The sequence below is a fragment of the Mytilus californianus genome, unplaced genomic scaffold (genome assembly GCF_021869535.1).
Source record: "Mytilus californianus isolate M0D057914Y unplaced genomic scaffold, xbMytCali1.0.p SCAF_3, whole genome shotgun sequence".
NCBI lineage: Eukaryota > Metazoa > Mollusca > Bivalvia > Mytilida > Mytilidae > Mytilus > Mytilus californianus.
In genome coordinates this window covers 57,497,277-57,519,124 of record NW_026262679.1, presented here as the reverse complement: position 1 = coordinate 57,519,124, position 21,848 = coordinate 57,497,277, and the positions used below count along the sequence as shown (strand labels likewise).

The 21,848-nt window shown below is 31.9% G+C and overlaps 1 long non-coding RNA gene across 50 annotated transcripts in view; it reads right to left on the bottom strand.

Moving 5' to 3' along the window:
* Positions 1 to 4,474: 4,474 nt before the first annotated feature.
* LOC127733046 (uncharacterized) overlaps positions 4,475 to 21,848 on the bottom strand; it is a 38,886-nt gene continuing 21,512 nt past the window's right edge. For 43 of the 50 annotated variants that reach the window (XR_007996612.1, XR_007996574.1, XR_007996572.1 and 40 more), the window contains 6 exons: positions 21,479 to 21,659; positions 20,901 to 21,089; positions 20,500 to 20,561; positions 17,906 to 17,970; positions 10,600 to 10,684; positions 4,475 to 4,648 (listed from right to left, as the gene is read on the bottom strand). This is a non-coding gene — a long non-coding RNA (uncharacterized LOC127733046). Of the gene's footprint in view, positions 4,649 to 10,599; positions 10,685 to 14,864; positions 14,950 to 17,018; positions 17,086 to 17,905; positions 17,971 to 20,499; positions 20,562 to 20,900; positions 21,146 to 21,478; positions 21,716 to 21,848 lie in introns of all 50 variants that reach the window. The other 7 variants (XR_007996618.1, XR_007996586.1, XR_007996573.1 and 4 more) reach the window with 6 other exon arrangements.

Sequence of the window (21,848 nt, the reverse complement as noted above, 5' to 3'; positions counted from 1 at the left end):
AAAGGGTCCAAAATTAAACTTAGTTTGATTTTAACAAAAATTGAATTCTTGGGGTTCTTTGATATGCTGAATCTAACCGTGTATGTATTTAAATTTTGGATATTGGACCATAATAGGTAAATTAAAATTTTTAAAGTTCTTAGACCACATTCATTCTGTGTCAGAAACCTATGCTGTGTCAAATATTTAATCACAATCCAAATTCAGAGCTGTATCAAGCTTGAATGTTGTGTCCATACTTGCCCCAACTGTTCAGGGTTCGACCTCTGCGGTCGTATCAAGCTGCACCCAGCAGAGCATTTTATTATTATTAACATTGATCTTTTGATGTGGTCTTTTCATAGATTTATGACGAGGTCAAGGTCAGATGAAATCTGCCAGACAGACATGTACACTTTACACCAAATATAGTGACCCTCTTGCTTATAGTACCTGAGAAACAGATAAAACCATGTAAACTTATTTAAGGATCTGGTTTTGCTGATCATTTTTGGTATATAAATTTTCTGTCTATTATAGTTTTCAGGCTAATAGGCATAATGGAAAATAATTGGTGTCATTTTCTCTATCTATAGTGGTTTTCAATATAATAGACAAATTCTCCTTTATCCTTATGTTCTATATTAAACCATGTTGCCCTTGTTGGTTGGCAGTTGGGGTCATCGGACACATTTTGTAAACTAGACACCATAATGATTAATCAAATTTGGCCTAAAAGTTTCAGAGGTGAATATTATTTGTGTAAAAGTTAATGGACTGTAACAAATGCCAAGTGAGGAAAAAAGCTCACTTGAAACTTAATGGGACATGTGAGGTAAAAAATTAGAAAACTGACGTAGGAAACCTCTCGCACATAAACAAATATAAATTCAGATACAAACTAAGCAATATATTTAATCGGGTTTCAAGTTTCGGGAATTTTGTCACAGGATAAAATTTAGGATATATGTCCTATGTAAATATAAAGTGTCTTACAAAAAAACCTAACTACTTGATGAAAAACACAACACAAACTTATTTTTATGCCCTACCTACGATATTAGAGGGGCATTACGTTTTTTTGTCTGTGCGTCCATTCGTTTGTTTGTTCATTTGTCAGTCCTGCTTCAGGTTAAAGTTTTTGGTCAAGGTAGTTTTTGATGAAGTTGGAAGTCCAATCAACTTGAAACTTAGTACACATGTTCCCTATGGTATGATCTTTCTAATTATAATGCCAAATTAGAGTTTTGATCCACTGAACAAAGAAAATGATAGTGCGAGTGGTCAGCATCCATGTACTTATAATAATGGACACATTCTTGTTTTTTGACTAGCTCGAGTACTGCATTTTGTGAGCTGCCGGTTTAATAAGACAAATAAATAATATAAAGATATTGAATTGATATTGTATAGTGTATAGTGTATATCTGTATATTATTATATACACTATACACTATACAATATCAATTCAATAACTCATACTATAAAAATAATCTCATCTTAACCTTTTGTATTTCATTTTGAAAAACTAAATAACTACATTCCAATGATTCTAGCTGACCAGGTAAAATCCCACTTTTAGGAACTTGAGTCCTTTTGTCAATAAACGTATTTACACTTTTGGTATTTAGCTATATTTTGCCCCCGAATGACCTTAGATCTACTCCGAATCACCTTTTGACGTCTGGCAACAATCACTTTTTAATTGTGACGTCAAATGTTTTGAATTATGAAGTCAAAGTTTACGGGAACCTGTGTGATTTTACGTAATTGCTGACAAATTTGCATACAAGTGTAAATACGTCTATGCCAGCAAAACTCTAGTGTAGGACCTTACCAGTGAAATGAGAAAAACAAAAGATGTTTTTGTGCATTAACTGCATAGTTGTGGCAAATATAACACAACACAAACAATAATCTAACTTTGCTGACAGCCTGTCATGCTCGTTGGAGTCGCCAGATTATATCATATAAATATTCATAAATACTATTATTGCAATGCATACATAATTCAAAATCAAAATTGAAAAAGGAAAACACCAATTAACTGGAAATTACAATTAAAGATTAACTCTTTTAATTATTCTTATTAAAGCAGAGACATATATACATGTATATAGACATATATACATGTATATAGACATATATACATGTATATATGTCTCTGATTGATGTGATTCATTGTCATACATTTTAAACTGCAAACAAAGAATTATTGGAATCTGAAATAAATTTGAATTCTGGAAAATTGATAAGAAATGTACATGTATGATGAAAGCTAACCATAAGTAGATATAAGATGTGGTATGAGTGCCAATGAGACAACTCTCCATCCAAGTCACAATTGTAAAAAGTAAACCATTATAGGTCAGAGTACGGCCTTCAACACGTAGCCTTGGCTCACACCGAACAGCAAGTTATAAAGGGCCCCAAAAATGACTAGTGTAAAACCATTCAAACAAAAAAATGTTCTAATCATATAAAAACCGAGAAACGAGAAACACTTATGAACCACATCAACAACGACAACCACTGAACATCAGGTAATGTGTCGCTCGGGGTGTCATATTTTGCATCTCAAGGGGGGAGGCATTTATTAAAACAAGGATAGATTTGCTGTTAATTCGGTCCTTATCCGATAGCTTGTAATTCAAGCAGAAAAAAATGAAGGGTCTATGTCCTGATTTTCAAGATGTTTACAAGCCATTTAAAATTTGACAGGAAATGATTCTGTAGATTTTTCATACATTTAACATTGGCACCTTTTTTCTTTTATCTAATGCGTGACATTTTTCAATGCACCCCTCTAGTTAAAACAGTTTATTATACACAGGCGTATTAAGGAAATGTAGTCCAGCAGAGTTCTCAATAAGTGGTGGGTCCGAAGGTTTTGCCCACCGCCATATTCAAAGGACTGACTATTTTGTTGTTTTTCAATAGAACATACATATACATGTAATCTATAGTGAGGATCAGCAGATTATCTTCAAGGACTCTCTGATAAAAACCAAACGTAATATGTTGATATTTATGTTTTCATGCAGACAACATTGATTTATTCAAACATTTTTTAGATTTCTGACGTTATTCCCATGACTTTTGTATGTGACCATGTATGTTGAACAAAAAATATTGGACACTGTGACTCTGAAAAGAAACTATCTCTGAACTAAAGATATTTGTAAAACAATTTTTATTGTAATGAGCATGGTCTTGACTAGAATAAAAACTACATATAGATTATATTGAGTTATCATGATTTGTGTATTCCTAGTACAATATATAATTTTACTTATGTATTGATTGGTGTATGATTCTGAATTTTACAAGTTGGTTCTACAATATCATTAAAACTATACGATGGTTCACTCTGCATTAAAAGCCACAATAAATCTAAAATTAAAACTATATGGTGATTCACTCTGCATTAAAAGCCACAATAAATCCATGATTTAAATATATGTTAAAAGTTTAAATTTGTATCCCCCCTTTTTTACTAGTATGACACATACTGTACAACTAGAATTTACAATTTGTTCCAGAATTTTTTGTTTACCTGGAGTACATTTGTATATAAGAAATACCATGAAGGCAATGTATATTGAGACTATGAAAAAGGGTAGGTACATGTAACTAAACATGCTATAGAATATATCGACCTAATTTAAAGGAAACGAAAAAAATATGAGTGACAAGAATATAATGGCAAAAAAAGTTGTGAACAGTCCTGTTTAAACTAACTTAATTCTTGATATTTTAATGTGGCTCTTTATTCCAGGCTTGTGACTGGCAAGTTGTACTGTATTCATAATAATAAGCACCTTGGTTTTATTTAGAAATTAAAATTTGGGTATCTTATATCAATGAAAATGATAAAAGACTTGGGTCTGCTCTAGAAGATTTCCTGCATAATGAGGTTATATTATTTAATCACAAAATTTGTAGGCAAATCTAAGAGTACTATCACGATTGTGGGTGTTATGGTGCATGAAAATTGGTGAATACAGTATTACTTGGCTGCATTACCCACCTCCCTCCTCAATTTTTTTTTTTCTTTTTCTTTCATTTTTTTTTTGAATTTTCTATTCTTTTTTTTAATATTCTTTCTTTTCTTTTCTTTTCATTTCTTTTCTTTTCATTTCTTTTCTTTTCTTTTCTTTTCTTTTCTTTTCTTTTCTTTTCTTTTCTTTTCTTTTCTTTTCTTTTTTTCTTTTTTTGAATTTTCTTTCTTTCTTTTTTCTTTTTTTTTTCTTTTCATTTTGTTTTCATTTTTGTTTTCTTTCATTTTTTCTATTCATTACAGGTATGTACACAAGTTTCAAGCACATGCATTATTTTTTTCTTTTTTATATAAATATATATATACATGTATGTACAGTCTTCTTAAACTTGTAGAAGATTTTGAACAATTGTTTTTAGAATCAGAACTCAGTACTGGTGCCCCAACGTTCCAGTAGTTGTTTTGTTTGTTGATGCACTGCATTTTTTGTCTTCATTTGGTTGTATTTTCCAAGCATTTTAAATCCAACAATCATCTTGGCTCTCTCATACTGTTTAGTAAAAGACCTGTTTCCTGGATTTTCCATTGCAAGTCTTCAGTATATTGTAAAACTTTTAACTTCTTCACCGGTTCCTAGAATTGTATCAACCAGTGTTGTTGTTATTTTGTCTGGAAAAAATGATTTATTGATTTATTACATTAAAGAAGACTAATGATAAGACTAATGATTTGTAGATCGAACAGAGGTTTTTTTTTTATATATTTTATTGTTTTAAAAAGAAAGTGTTTAACATCGTCTGTGACATTACAATGTTCACTAGGAGTAGGCCCGGTAAGGCCCCTTTTTGGCCCCAAAATATAGCATTTCAAAAAGTTGTTAAAAATGTAAACTTTTAGTTATTTTTTTGGAAAGAAGAATCATTGTGTTTAATAAAGATGGGCTGTTTTTAACAAAACAATGCATATATATGCATCAGGTACTTGCATCATTAATTCATGCAAAATTACTGAAATCTTTACAATTTTAGCATTTGTGCTTATTTTAGACGGGTTTTTTGTCTAAAATGGAAGTGACCGCACTTGTGTTCAATCTTAACATTTAAATATATGTTGTATTTGATGATGATACATAACATATATATAAAGGTTGAGACTGAACACAAATGCGGCCACTTCCATTTTAGACAAAAACTATCTGAAAAGCGACGTTTTGTGGCAAATGATAAAATTTTTATATTAAGCTTGAATTCGGACGGTTCACCATAACAAATGGACAAAAATGGCTGTATTTACACCTTGAAAACTAACGTATGTAGTTGGAAAAGTTTTCCTTAAGGCCTGGCATCCACTAGATATATAAAAGTTACTTAGTAATACCATGAAAATCACAGCGAGTGTCACATATAGAGCAGAATTTGCTTACTATTACCCCAAGTGTTCGATGGGATTATTGTTGCTCAGTCTTTTAAGAAAAATGACTAAATACAGATGGTTTATTTTTTATTTCCACTCTTTGATATCTCCTTTGTAGGTAGCTCCTAAACTAATTTAACAAGTTACTTTTAACAAAATAAATTTTAAAGTTTTCTATATAGTGTTTTATAGAATCTTGTTTGTCTTTTGGTTATTTTTTCTTTTTTTCCATGGTGTTGTCGGTTTCTCTTCAACTAATGCATTTTGGACCCCCCCCCCCTCATTTTGAGTGTCCCTTTGGTATCTTCCGACTCTTTTTATAAGTGGATGTAAAATTTGCTTACTCGATTTAACTTAACATTGTCAAGCTGATTACCAAATAAAAAACGTATTAAACCATTCCCCTTTATAGATAACTTTCACAAAAGTTTCCTATCCAAGGTCTTTCGGCCGGACAGACAGACAGATGTATCTCTACATGCATTTGTCAGTTTTTATATTTGAAAAAAAATCATGAAATAAAAACAATATCTAATATACTTAGGGTTTTCTCAAACAGGTCGGGAACACTACCTTATATGGATATGCAAAGATTAGCATACTGATGTCCTCTCACATGTAATTGTTTATTTACGTATGACGCATTTTTTTTTCATGCGTTTTTGACTAATCCATTAAATGAATAACAATGCATGATGGACTACTACGTGTTTACGATCAACCCGAGAACACGTGTTATTTACTCAAATACAACACATTTTTTCATGCATTGCGGGATTAACAATTTCGCTTAGTTTTTCACTTTTTGTATCCACATTTATAGTCCGTGATATAAAGTATTCGTTCCATGCTCAGATTAAGAAAGAGTTGTTTTTATGCCAAGAAACGAGTGTTTGAATTACTCGAAATATAGCCATTTATATGATTAATAATTACACGAAGATTTCAGGTATTCGTCAACAAGACAACAACGAAACAACAGTGAAAAACACAATTACCCATAAGACAAACTTTCATTTAGATAGTTAAAAAAATAAGGGATCCTTGAAGTTTAGGTTCGTAAAAAAGAGGAAGACCCTTTGTGTGTCAAATATCTGTTGGGGTCAATAAAATTTCCAAACTTTTCATAAAATTGATGTTATGATATTGTACCTTTTTTATGATTAAAAATTTAAATCGAGGAAGGGTATTTATTTATTAATTTGTTTTTGAGAAACAAACACGTGTAATTGTCAATCGGGGCTATTTATAACCGACTATACGGTATGGGTTTTTCTCATTGTAGTTGCCTATAATTGCTTATATCCACTTCATTTGAACTTTGGTAGATAGTTGTCTCATTGGCATTCATACCACACCTCCTTATTCTTTTTTATATACTAACACCTTTCAGAATGTCTTGATTGGTTTTCCATTATCTTGAAAAGAGATATTTACTATAGAATACTGTTTAATATTTTTATATTTAGAATTTGACAGGTACAGAACATGTATAAAACCTATATCATCTATCATATTTTATCAAAACTACTCAAGACATTTCTTAATTCTTCTTTGAAAATGTTAACAAAATCTATAAGTATTGATTTTTTGGCATATTTCAGTTTTTGGGGCTTTTTTCTATTTCAAACTGTTCCCTTTGTTCTGAAAGTAATGAAGCAATATTTTCCTCAATCAATGCAAGCAGCTGTAGTTTCGTTTTGTTTTCGTCTTTGCAAAGTTCGTTTTCTTCTAAAGTAGATATTGGAATTTTTTATATTTTTAACGGACTCGGATATTTGCCAATCTTAATAAAATCATTTATGGTGCTATCATTACGTGTTAAGATTATTTATACTAATTTTTATGAAAAAGTCACCGATGAAATTTTTAAAAATAAGATAAATATACAGCAAAAAAAAAATCCGTTTTTTTTTCTAAAATCCTGAAACTTTGATAAAAATTAATTAATTCCAAAGAATTGTTATACAATTTTAGAACATACTTATGTAAAGAAGGTTTTCCAAATGTTTATTTTTTTTTACAAAAATGCGCTTGTGTTTATCTTTTGAAACAAAAAAAGTTAGGTATGCCTTTCAAAAGGATAGTATTGACAGTATTGTCCACAAAACCGAAATTTTGTGCAAATGTTTAAAACTTTGACCCTATTTATCTCTTAAAGTAGCACATGAAGGTATATTTTTTATTACATATTTGAATTGACTAGGTGTAAATTAGCTTGTATGCAAATTTTCGTAAAAAAATTACCGTGAGATTAAAACTGTATTGTATGCCCTTATACAGGATACAAAATAATCCCAAAGCATATATGTCACACTCACAGGTCAAATTTATTCGTTCATTATGTGTTAATTTACGTTTTTTGATTGAGTTAAGCCTTCCGATTGATATTTTATAGTGTATTTTTCTATGTTGTGATGTTATACTATTGTTTCAGAAAAGGGAGAAGGTTTGGTACCATTAAAACGTTTAATCTCGCTGCAAATGTTTGCACCTGTCCTAAGTCAGGAATCTGATTACAGTAGTTGTCATCTGTTTATGTAGTTCATACACGTTTCTTGTATTTATATAGATTAGACCGTTGGTTTTTCCGTTTGAATGGTTTTACACTAGTAATTTTTTGGGGCCCTTTATAGCTTGCTGTTCGGTGTGAGCCAATGCTCCGTGTTGAAGGTTGTACCTTGACCTATAATGGTTTACTTTTATAAATTGTCACTTGGATGGAGAGTTGTCTCATTGGCACTCATACCACATCTTCCTATATCTATATAGAGATAGACATGTAACCCATTCCTTAATTCAAACCGTTTTGACGGGTTTATAAGGACTCAAAATATTTCTATTCTGGACAGCGGTCACTTCATTGGAAATTTCACTGTTTCACGTGAAATTAATCCACAGGTACAATGCATAACAATGGACAAAGCCTGTTCAACTACTTTTACAAGGCGAAAAAGAAAGTCGAATCGTGAAGCCAGTAAACAATATTTTTTTAATCTGAGCATGCAATTTGAAGATTATGTTATATATTTTACATTAAACACATTCGCTGAACAAAAACATTTATTATGTGAGTCCCAGACACTATATTAGTTGACAGTTTTTCCACTAACTTCACTTGTTTTTAAGCGGTAGTAAACTTGTAGTAGCCCACAATGCATTGTAGTTCATTGAGTCAATTGGTCAGTTTTTCAAGGCCATGTTTACCTTCTATTTCGGAAATTACTATGCAAATATATTCTGACGTCAGGAAATCTAGAGTTCCCGACCTATTAAAAGTATAATAAAACTGAAAAATGTTGACTCAATCAGCTGCACAAGAATCAAAACAAAGAAAAGGGAAGGTCATGATGTAACTTCAAGACAACTTCCTTCCTCGGGATATCACTTACTAATGGCAGTCGTGAAACGGAGAAGTTTAAACAAATACGCCAGGCTGGTTTAAATGAACTAAAATGTAATTTCACCTGGCAGACCAATCATATCAAAGTGTGGTTCCTGAACTTATCGGCCATTATTTTCTTATACCTATCAAAGTACGGTATAGAGAAAAAATATATTGTACGCTCAATATACATTTTGTGTCCTCAATATAATTATATGGTGTGCATAAATTTTTATTTTTTGTGCTCAATGCAAATATATTGTACGCACAAATAGTGCACACAAATAATTATTTTGTGCGATCTATTTAATATCATATTGTGTGCTTGATATAGCTATATTATGCGCACCATATAATACATTGTGCGCTCAAATTCTTAGAATTTTCACGAGATATGCTGCTCTTATGTATACTGTTCAGTCAGAATGAAGTATTTTATATTATAGGATTAAACGCCTTTTTAAAGGAATTTATTGGTGTATAAACTCAACCAATTCACTCACAAACACGAAAAAAGTCCATATAATTATATTGAGCACACAAAATGTATATTGCGCGTCGGGATTAATTTTCACAAAGAACGCTCAGAATAGATATTTGAAAGTTAAGGATATATATATATATATACAAATCATCCAAAATACCAATTCTGCGTGCATGTTCCACGTCAGGTGCCTCTAACTCAGTGGTTGTCGTTGGTTGCTGCCTGACATATTTTTTTCGTTTATTGATCCAGCATGAATGAAGCTGTAAGTTTCCTCCGTTGAACTGTTTCCACTTTGTCATGTCAGGACCATTTATAGCTTACTTCACGATATTTTTAAGCCCGTACAATGATCTATTGTTGATCACATCAAATTTCTTTAGTTTCCTATGAATAGTTGTCTCATTGGCAATCATACCACATCTCTCCTTACTAGTATTTGTATATAAAGGTTTACTTTGTCTAAGGAAATTTGAACTTCATTTTCTTAATCATTTCAATATTGATCGACGAAAAAAGAAATGAATGTTGTACTAGTAACTAATGTTATTGACTACTTGGTCTTGTGACAACCTCGTGATTAACATTTCATAAGCAGCGGCAACAACCAAGTGGTATGTTTGTAAAATAGCACTTTGTCAATACGGGGTGTATGAAGTGTTTTACCCGGGTTGGCCATCATCAGGAACATCAATATAAAAGTATATACTTATAGCAAGTGTTCTACGACTAATCTTTCTGTACTAGCTGTTAACTAGTTCCCTGTTAATGAACTATTATCAATTTTGTGTAACAAAGCATACAAAATTAATGGAATTAACTATTTTTGGAGTGTCAAAAAAATCTTTGGATGTTTTTGATACTGATGGTCTGTTCAATTCAGTTGACATTTATGATTTTTCGACTCTGAACACTACATTATAACACGATTTTGTTAAACAGTATTTCTCTCATTTAATTGAATGGGCCTTTGAAAACTCATATAAATGATTCTTCTGTAATGAAAAAGGTAAATTTTCTAGATATATTTACTGTAACTGCAATGCTTCATTCCAAACCCAATTCACATGCAGCTGTGCATATATTTGTGTACATGTACTTTAATATAGGGCACACATGGGCACTGACTAGGATGTAATTGGGCTTGCATGTATTTTCTTGCAATCTCTTGAAAAATCATACATAAACATTTAGAATTAGTAGAAATTAGTGCTTTTAAATTGTGGTTAAAAGTACCCCCCATCTTTCCTTATAATACATAACACATTAATGGAACAGTTATTTTGCACACTGCTGAAGCATGTTTTATTTGAAAACTATATACAGATATATATCTACCTGTTTGTGTACACATGTTTATTATGGATTCAGTTTCTTCATGTTCCTGACAATCTTTCAAGCTAAAAGGATCCAAAATCTTCATCTGCATAATAAAAAAAAACATAAGTCCAAATTAAAATATATGTGTGGTTCCAGTTACATTCTCAAAAAAAGATAGGGTCGGTGTGTTCACGGAGTCCGATTCTGGTATTATACACTATATATCATATATTATATGTTTGGTTGTGAAATAACAGACATGTTACGTTTTTAGTTAATTTTGTTGCATTCTGTTAAGAATTTGTTGCATTTTTAGCCGTAGTGGATACTTTTATTGGAAATTCATATGACAGAAGTCTTTGAATTTAATTATTGAAGTTCACATTCCATAAAATGGGATCATTCAAAATTTATTTTACAGAATGAAAAAAAAGTTCTAGGGTGGGTCTGGTAACTGGAACCACATATATATTTTCATTATACCCCACGCAACGAGTTGCGGAGGGTATAATGTTTTTGACCCCTCTGTCCGTCCGTCTGTCAGTACCTCAGTCCGTCAGTCCTGTTTCTTGTCATCGCAACTCCTCTCAAACCACACAACAGAATTTCACGAAACCTTTTTAGATAATAAGGACATACTATGTAGTTGTGCATATCGACAGGAAATTGCGATTCAATTTTTTTTCTAGGAGTTACGCCCCTTTGAACTTATTTACTTTAATGTACTACTGCAACAGTTTGTCATCGCAACTCGCAATTGCAGCTGTAGTTTCGTTTTGTTTTCGTCTTTGCAAAGTTCGTTTTCTTCTAAAGTAGATATTGGAATTTTTTATATTTTTAACGGACTCGGATATTTGCCAATCTTAATAAAATCATTTATGGTGCTATCATTACGTGTTAAGATTATTTATACTAATTTTTATGAAAAAGTCACCGATGAAATTTTTAAAAATAAGATAAATATACAGCAAAAAAAAAATCCGTTTTTTTTTCTAAAATCCTGAAACTTTGATAAAAATTAATTAATTCCAAAGAATTGTTATACAATTTTAGAACATACTTATGTAAAGAAGGTTTTCCAAATGTTTATTTTTTTTTACAAAAATGCGCTTGTGTTTATCTTTTGAAACAAAAAAAGTTAGGTATGCCTTTCAAAAGGATAGTATTGACAGTATTGTCCACAAAACCGAAATTTTGTGCAAATGTTTAAAACTTTGACCCTATTTATCTCTTAAAGTAGCACATGAAGGTATATTTTTTATTACATATTTGAATTGACTAGGTGTAAATTAGCTTGTATGCAAATTTTCGTAAAAAAATTACCGTGAGATTAAAACTGTATTGTATGCCCTTATACAGGATACAAAATAATCCCAAAGCATATATGTCACACTCACAGGTCAAATTTATTCGTTCATTATGTGTTAATTTACGTTTTTTGATTGAGTTAAGCCTTCCGATTGATATTTTATAGTGTATTTTTCTATGTTGTGATGTTATACTATTGTTTCAGAAAAGGGAGAAGGTTTGGTACCATTAAAACGTTTAATCTCGCTGCAAATGTTTGCACCTGTCCTAAGTCAGGAATCTGATTACAGTAGTTGTCATCTGTTTATGTAGTTCATACACGTTTCTTGTATTTATATAGATTAGACCGTTGGTTTTTCCGTTTGAATGGTTTTACACTAGTAATTTTTTGGGGCCCTTTATAGCTTGCTGTTCGGTGTGAGCCAATGCTCCGTGTTGAAGGTTGTACCTTGACCTATAATGGTTTACTTTTATAAATTGTCACTTGGATGGAGAGTTGTCTCATTGGCACTCATACCACATCTTCCTATATCTATATAGAGATAGACATGTAACCCATTCCTTAATTCAAACCGTTTTGACGGGTTTATAAGGACTCAAAATATTTCTATTCTGGACAGCGGTCACTTCATTGGAAATTTCACTGTTTCACGTGAAATTAATCCACAGGTACAATGCATAACAATGGACAAAGCCTGTTCAACTACTTTTACAAGGCGAAAAAGAAAGTCGAATCGTGAAGCCAGTAAACAATATTTTTTTAATCTGAGCATGCAATTTGAAGATTATGTTATATATTTTACATTAAACACATTCGCTGAACAAAAACATTTATTATGTGAGTCCCAGACACTATATTAGTTGACAGTTTTTCCACTAACTTCACTTGTTTTTAAGCGGTAGTAAACTTGTAGTAGCCCACAATGCATTGTAGTTCATTGAGTCAATTGGTCAGTTTTTCAAGGCCATGTTTACCTTCTATTTCGGAAATTACTATGCAAATATATTCTGACGTCAGGAAATCTAGAGTTCCCGACCTATTAAAAGTATAATAAAACTGAAAAATGTTGACTCAATCAGCTGCACAAGAATCAAAACAAAGAAAAGGGAAGGTCATGATGTAACTTCAAGACAACTTCCTTCCTCGGGATATCACTTACTAATGGCAGTCGTGAAACGGAGAAGTTTAAACAAATACGCCAGGCTGGTTTAAATGAACTAAAATGTAATTTCACCTGGCAGACCAATCATATCAAAGTGTGGTTCCTGAACTTATCGGCCATTATTTTCTTATACCTATCAAAGTACGGTATAGAGAAAAAATATATTGTACGCTCAATATACATTTTGTGTCCTCAATATAATTATATGGTGTGCATAAATTTTTATTTTTTGTGCTCAATGCAAATATATTGTACGCACAAATAGTGCACACAAATAATTATTTTGTGCGATCTATTTAATATCATATTGTGTGCTTGATATAGCTATATTATGCGCACCATATAATACATTGTGCGCTCAAATTCTTAGAATTTTCACGAGATATGCTGCTCTTATGTATACTGTTCAGTCAGAATGAAGTATTTTATATTATAGGATTAAACGCCTTTTTAAAGGAATTTATTGGTGTATAAACTCAACCAATTCACTCACAAACACGAAAAAAGTCCATATAATTATATTGAGCACACAAAATGTATATTGCGCGTCGGGATTAATTTTCACAAAGAACGCTCAGAATAGATATTTGAAAGTTAAGGATATATATATATATATACAAATCATCCAAAATACCAATTCTGCGTGCATGTTCCACGTCAGGTGCCTCTAACTCAGTGGTTGTCGTTGGTTGCTGCCTGACATATTTTTTTCGTTTATTGATCCAGCATGAATGAAGCTGTAAGTTTCCTCCGTTGAACTGTTTCCACTTTGTCATGTCAGGACCATTTATAGCTTACTTCACGATATTTTTAAGCCCGTACAATGATCTATTGTTGATCACATCAAATTTCTTTAGTTTCCTATGAATAGTTGTCTCATTGGCAATCATACCACATCTCTCCTTACTAGTATTTGTATATAAAGGTTTACTTTGTCTAAGGAAATTTGAACTTCATTTTCTTAATCATTTCAATATTGATCGACGAAAAAAGAAATGAATGTTGTACTAGTAACTAATGTTATTGACTACTTGGTCTTGTGACAACCTCGTGATTAACATTTCATAAGCAGCGGCAACAACCAAGTGGTATGTTTGTAAAATAGCACTTTGTCAATACGGGGTGTATGAAGTGTTTTACCCGGGTTGGCCATCATCAGGAACATCAATATAAAAGTATATACTTATAGCAAGTGTTCTACGACTAATCTTTCTGTACTAGCTGTTAACTAGTTCCCTGTTAATGAACTATTATCAATTTTGTGTAACAAAGCATACAAAATTAATGGAATTAACTATTTTTGGAGTGTCAAAAAAATCTTTGGATGTTTTTGATACTGATGGTCTGTTCAATTCAGTTGACATTTATGATTTTTCGACTCTGAACACTACATTATAACACGATTTTGTTAAACAGTATTTCTCTCATTTAATTGAATGGGCCTTTGAAAACTCATATAAATGATTCTTCTGTAATGAAAAAGGTAAATTTTCTAGATATATTTACTGTAACTGCAATGCTTCATTCCAAACCCAATTCACATGCAGCTGTGCATATATTTGTGTACATGTACTTTAATATAGGGCACACATGGGCACTGACTAGGATGTAATTGGGCTTGCATGTATTTTCTTGCAATCTCTTGAAAAATCATACATAAACATTTAGAATTAGTAGAAATTAGTGCTTTTAAATTGTGGTTAAAAGTACCCCCCATCTTTCCTTATAATACATAACACATTAATGGAACAGTTATTTTGCACACTGCTGAAGCATGTTTTATTTGAAAACTATATACAGATATATATCTACCTGTTTGTGTACACATGTTTATTATGGATTCAGTTTCTTCATGTTCCTGACAATCTTTCAAGCTAAAAGGATCCAAAATCTTCATCTGCATAATAAAAAAAAACATAAGTCCAAATTAAAATATATGTGTGGTTCCAGTTACATTCTCAAAAAAAGATAGGGTCGGTGTGTTCACGGAGTCCGATTCTGGTATTATACACTATATATCATATATTATATGTTTGGTTGTGAAATAACAGACATGTTACGTTTTTAGTTAATTTTGTTGCATTCTGTTAAGAATTTGTTGCATTTTTAGCCGTAGTGGATACTTTTATTGGAAATTCATATGACAGAAGTCTTTGAATTTAATTATTGAAGTTCACATTCCATAAAATGGGATCATTCAAAATTTATTTTACAGAATGAAAAAAAAGTTCTAGGGTGGGTCTGGTAACTGGAACCACATATATATTTTCATTATACCCCACGCAACGAGTTGCGGAGGGTATAATGTTTTTGACCCCTCTGTCCGTCCGTCTGTCAGTACCTCAGTCCGTCAGTCCTGTTTCTTGTCATCGCAACTCCTCTCAAACCACACAACAGAATTTCACGAAACCTTTTTAGATAATAAGGACATACTATGTAGTTGTGCATATCGACAGGAAATTGCGATTCAATTTTTTTTCTAGGAGTTACGCCCCTTTGAACTTATTTACTTTAATGTACTACTGCAACAGTTTGTCATCGCAACTCCTCTGATACCACACAACAGAATTTCATGAAACCTTTTTAGATAATAAGGACATACTATGTAGATGTGCATATCGACAGGAAATTACGGTTCAATTTTTTTTCTAGGAGTTACGCCCCTTTGAACTTATTTGCTTCAATGTACTATGCAACAGTTTGTCATCGCAACTCCTCTGATACCACACAACAGAATTTCATGAAACCTTTTTAGATAATAAGGACATACTATGTAGATGTGCATATCGACAGGAAATTACGGTTCAATTTTTTTTCTAGGAGTTACGCCCCTTTGAACTTATTTACTTTAATGTACTACTGCAACAGTTTGTCATCGCAACTCCTCTGATACCACACAACAGAATTTCATGAAACCTTTTTAGATAATAAGGACATACTATGTAGATGTGCATATCGACAGGAAATTATGATTCAATATTTTTTCTAGGAGTTACGCCCCTTTGAACTTATTTGCTTCAATGTCTTCTGCAACAGTTTTTCATCGCAACTCCTCTGAAACCACATAACATAATTTCATGAAACTTTGTAGATAATAAGGACATACTATGTAGATGTGCATATTGACAGGAAATTATGATTCAATTATTTTTTCTTACACATATTTTATTTCTCCAATGACAATGTGAGGACGTGGGGTATGTGAGCGCGCTCACTAAGGTTCTTTAATTTTAACTGAATTCAAACCGCAATCATGGCAATTGGTCATATTTTAATTGAGGTAGGTTTTGAAAATTAGTATCAAAATGAAGGCAATAGCGTGTGATTTAAAAAGAATTTTTGTTTCTGTTTGTTGTTAACATATAGGTCATTTTTTATGCCAGCACCAAAGCTGAGGGGGCATCAAGTGTCTGTCTGTATGTGCATCGAAAAAGTGGTTACCGTTTTTAACTTTAGTTTGCCTCGACCAAATGTTTTGAAACTTATACACAATGCTAATTACCACAAAACACTGTTCAGCTTTGAATTTAAATGGCGTCACTTTTACATGTTATATGGAAACATTCTCCATTTATTTATATTATTGCAAATTAGATTTATGAAAAAATAACAAGGATTTTATAAGATTTTCAAACATGGGTTTTTAAACCATATGTAATAAAATTATGAAAAGATAAGAAGGGGTAAGTGGGCAAAATTGTAATGGCACTTCATGGATAAAACAAGAGGATTCTGAATATCTGGCAAAAAGTAAAAAAAAAAAAAAGAGCGACCATCTTTAAGTATTAATGTGTTTACGACACTTAGACAAAGACTATAACCATATATCCCCTGTGGTGCAAAGTAGACAAAAAGAACTTCTGACCAATCTCTTAAAACTATCAAGCCTAATGCACATTATATTCCTCTCAATTTTTATTTTTTTAGATGAAAATAAAATTTGTTTTCAACAGAGTATATACCTACTCATTTATGAGAAGTATTAGACCACAAAGTTTTACTCCCCATCCATGAAAACAGTCACTGTAATAACCTAAAAAGGAATTAAAATTGATGCAAATTATATATTTTACGAAAGTGTTAAATTGTCAGCCAAAAAATTAGTTTTCTGACTTAAGATTTCGCATAGCATCAAAACCAGTTTAATATCTATAAAACCGGAAAAAAAAACATGTTTTGATTTTGTTTTAACATTAATTTTTTTCTCAATAATCTATGAGTTATCTCCCATTGAATGACACATTCTTGCTGTTTGTTGTACTAGTCTCCTCCTGAAGGTAAAATCTATCTCAGAATTTACTTTTCAAATGATATATTATTTTATTCATGTTACTGGAAACCAAATATCAAACTGATAAAATAACTTTCTTGGTACTTTGAATGTGGAAAATAAATGTTTTTTGTCGTATTTTCATACAATTCTATGAAGGTTTGACAAAGTAATTGATAACTAATATTTTAACCTTAAAATTATCTTAGTGAAAACTTTGAAAAAAGTCCATTTATTGCATCTGTGCAATGAAGGACTGATTTCCAAGTTAAATACAAATTGATAATTCCCCTTCTCTGATTTTATATACAGCAATAATAACTAAATAACTCATACCCTACACACATTTGTTCCTTCAATTTGAATTTCAAAATTTTGCTGTGGATTCTTCTGATGTACAATTACTAAGTTTGATAAAGATTTTGATGTTTGACCATAATACTGAACCTAAATTTGGATGCCTAAAACAAAGTAATGTGAATTGCTATGCCTGGCTTCTGCGACAAAATGTCACAGGCAAAATTCAAGTGCATTTACATAATCTTTAATCGACAAGTTTATAAATCTATGCAATGGTTCTTACCTTAAAAGACAGCTCCAATGACGATTCTAAACAATCCATACTGACAAGCAGTAACTAATGCTAACCTGAAAGTAAAAAGTAAAATGGCAATCAAAATTGTTCAAAACAGAGGCTCTTAAGAGCCTGTGTCGCTCATCTTCATCTTCAACAATAACCACTTCCTGGTAAAAATCTAAGGCAGCTTTTTTGTAAATCTTGACTTGCTGATCAATGGTAAAAATCGTCATTGAAGATCAATAACTCCAATAACTAGTCCTCAGAAGATTTCAGTCATTTGACTTTTGTGCATAAATTGTCTTGCTTTTTTTTGTATTAAAATTTCTCTCCATCTATTTTTATTTTCAAAATAATGGATAAAAATGAAAAAAAATTGTAAAACTTTACATTTAAGGGCAATAACTCCTTTAAGAATGTCTGACAGTTTTGACGTAATTGTACAGGAGGTAGATCTCAACATTCTGAACATTTCTTCATTTTCGTTGATTGAGGAACAATTGTATTTTTGTGGGTTTTGATAAAGTTGGCATACAAGCCTATAGAAAATTTGATTGATTGATTGATTGTTGGTTGCTTAACGTCCAGTGGCAAATATTTCATGCATATTCAGGACGAGAACAAGTTCACAATAAATACAATAGGTAGGTTCTGTAATAGATTAAGGGATTAAGGTCGGAGAAATTTAGACTGCCACGGGAAATGAGGGTATATTGGATAGGGACAGAAATTTAGCCTTGCAACAGGTCACCTACGGACCCCTCAAAGAGTTGTTGCAAGGGTTCTTAACGTGCAAAGAGCGTGGCACTCTCTTTACACGAGGCATCGGATTTAACGTCCCCATTCTGACCGGACGTGGCTGCAAATTTGTACATCCCGCACAGCCAAACGGACGCCCCACTTTAGCACGGGTTTTACTGCCGGTCGGAGGAAGACCAATGGTGACCATACTTCTATTCCCCAGTCACCCTTGGGGGGTAGAAAATTTGTACTACATTGAACATTTATATATGTTGGTCACTTTTATATCCACGAAAATTGGTATCCAAAGAATGATAATAAATTCAGAGTACTAGTATATGGAAATAGGTTATATATGACATAAACTGTTAACACAGATATGTCTCGCCTATTTGTTATTTTGATAATGCAAATGATGAAATTAAAATAGCAATACATTATCATGTAAGTTATGCAAATATCCAAAGTTAATGAACCATGACTGAAGGTACAGGGCTAAACAATCTCCATGGAATTGAGATGTGCCAATGTTAATACAAATGCAAACCAAATACCATTGACTTCATAAGTCGTTCCCTTTAAACAAACCTAAACACAAACATTAACTAGTCCGAGTACATAGTTATCGTCCTTCCTTGTCCACGAATATAGTCCCTAGTGTGGACAGTGTGTTACTTGCCAATTTTTTTATACCCCTTCCAAATTTATTTCTCCATGTTTTATGACTCAAATAGCAAGTAGGGGGTGAAATGACACTGTAAAAAATTTTGGTTATGAATTTTAAAGTAAAGTAGTGATTTGGTCCAGCTGAAATTTTTTAAAAATTAGCACTTCGGAAGCTGTCAAAAGATTTGAAGACCCCCTTAACATAAAATTGTCCATATTTTGAGTTAGAGCCGATGAGGTTTTCTATAATTTTGATATAATTTGTCCCAAAAGTAGTACAACACACTAAAAATATTATTGATAAAGCGCAGGTGGGATTTTTTTAATTTTCATTTATTGTCTAAAAGAAATGCACTACGAAATAACTGTGTACTTGGACCAACTTGTAAACTATGTAAAAGTTTCAAAGTCAATGAACCATAATTAGGGGGGTGGGGTTATATAATCTCCATTGAAATGAAACTTGCAAATGCCAATACAATTGCATACCGAATATCATTGACTTAACATAAGTGGTTAATCTTAAACTGACCTAATCACAAACTAATACATGTAAACTTAGCAAAAGTTTCAAAGTCAATAGACAATGACTGAGGGGTAGGGACCAAATGTTGTCCATGGAAATGAGATATGCCAATGCTTATACAACTGCATACCAAATATCATTGACCTACCACTAGTGGTTCCCCATAAACTGACCTAATTACAAACTAATACATGTAAACTAAGCAAAGTTTCAAAGTCAATAGACCTTGACTGAGGGGGCGGGGCCAAATAATCTCCATGATAATGAGATGTGCCAATGCTAATACAACTGCATACCAAATATCATTGACCTACCACTAGTGGTTCACCATGAACTAGACCTAATCACAAACTAATACATTGTTGACCCTGCCGCCGCGGGAAACAGCATACCTATATCTCGCTTTTAGACTCTGTCAAGGCGCGACAAAAGTGAGTAACAGAAGATGAGTTATATACATCAATGTGACAACATCCCAACAACACAAAAATATGACATCCACAGAATTAATTAAAATCTTTAAAACATACGGTCAAATTTTGGTACTGATATGAAAAAACAAACTTCTGACCTCTTACATCTTCAAGCATAGAGCATATTTTATTTCCTATAAACTTATTTTATGATGAAAATAAAACATGTTTAAATAGAGGAATTATATACCTACTTCAATATTAGAAATATTATACCACCAAGTCTTACTCCCATCCATTTAAACACTGAAATCACCTAGAAAGGAATTAAAATTGACATAAATTATACATTTTACAAATCTTGTTGAAAATGCCAGCCTAAAATTTTCAATGAGTAATCTCCCAATGAATGAAACAGTCTTGCTGTTTGTTGTACTAGTCTCCCCTTGAAGGAAAAATTGTCTCTGAATTTTACTTTTCATGATTTGAAAGCTTTATTCATGCGCATGTTCCTGGAAACCATATATTGAATTGATAAATTCTTTTTTTTTTTGTGTTGTAAATGTGAAAGATAAGAAAATGGTTGTTGCCTTGTGTACTTTTATCACATATTTTTAGAGAATATACAGAAATTGTATTGCCTAATTGTACTTACATTATTTCTTTGATGGCCACACATCAGACTTGGAAGATTATCAATGAAATAATCTTTCTAAGAGCTGCTGTCCTTGCTAATCTTTATTTTTTTCATGGCAGAGCCTCAGAGTTAGTTGATTTAAGATCTATGTTACCATTTTCCTTGGAACTACTTATTATATCCCTGCTGCTTTATTTTTTTTTCATTCTGCATGTAGATGGAAATCAGATAGCTATTGTATATATGTAAAACTCAGAAATAACCTAAAAAGGAATTAAAATAGACATAAATTATACATTTTACAAATCTTGTTGAAATTGCCAGCCTAAAATTTTCAATGAGTAATCTCCCAATGAATAAAACAGTCTTGCCGTTTGTTGTACTAGTCTCCCCTTGAAGGAAAAATTCTCTCTGAATTTTACTTTTCGTGATTTGAAAGCTTTATTCATGTTCCTGGAAACCATATATTGAATTGATAAATTCTTTTTTTTTGTGTGTTGTAAATGTGGAAAATAAGAAAACAGATATTGCCTTCTGTACTTTTATCACATATTTTTAGAGAATATACAGAAATTGTATTGCCTAATTGTACTTACATTATTTCTTTAATGGCTACACATCAGACTTGGAAGATTATCAATGTAATAATCTTTCTTAGAGCTGCTGTCCTTGCTTCTTTATTTTTTTCATGGCAGAGCCTCAGAGTTAGTTGATTTAAGATCTATGTTACCATTTTCCTTGGAACTACTATCCCTGCTGCTTTATTTTTTTTTCTTTCTGCATGTAGATGGAAATCAGATAGTTATTGTATATATGTAAAACTCAGAAATAACCTAAAAAGGAATTAAAATAGACATAAATTATACATTTTACAAATCTTGTTGAAATTGCCAGCCTAAAATTTTCAATGAGTAATCTCCCAATGAATGAAACAGTCTTGCCGTTTGTTGTACTAGTCTCCCCTTG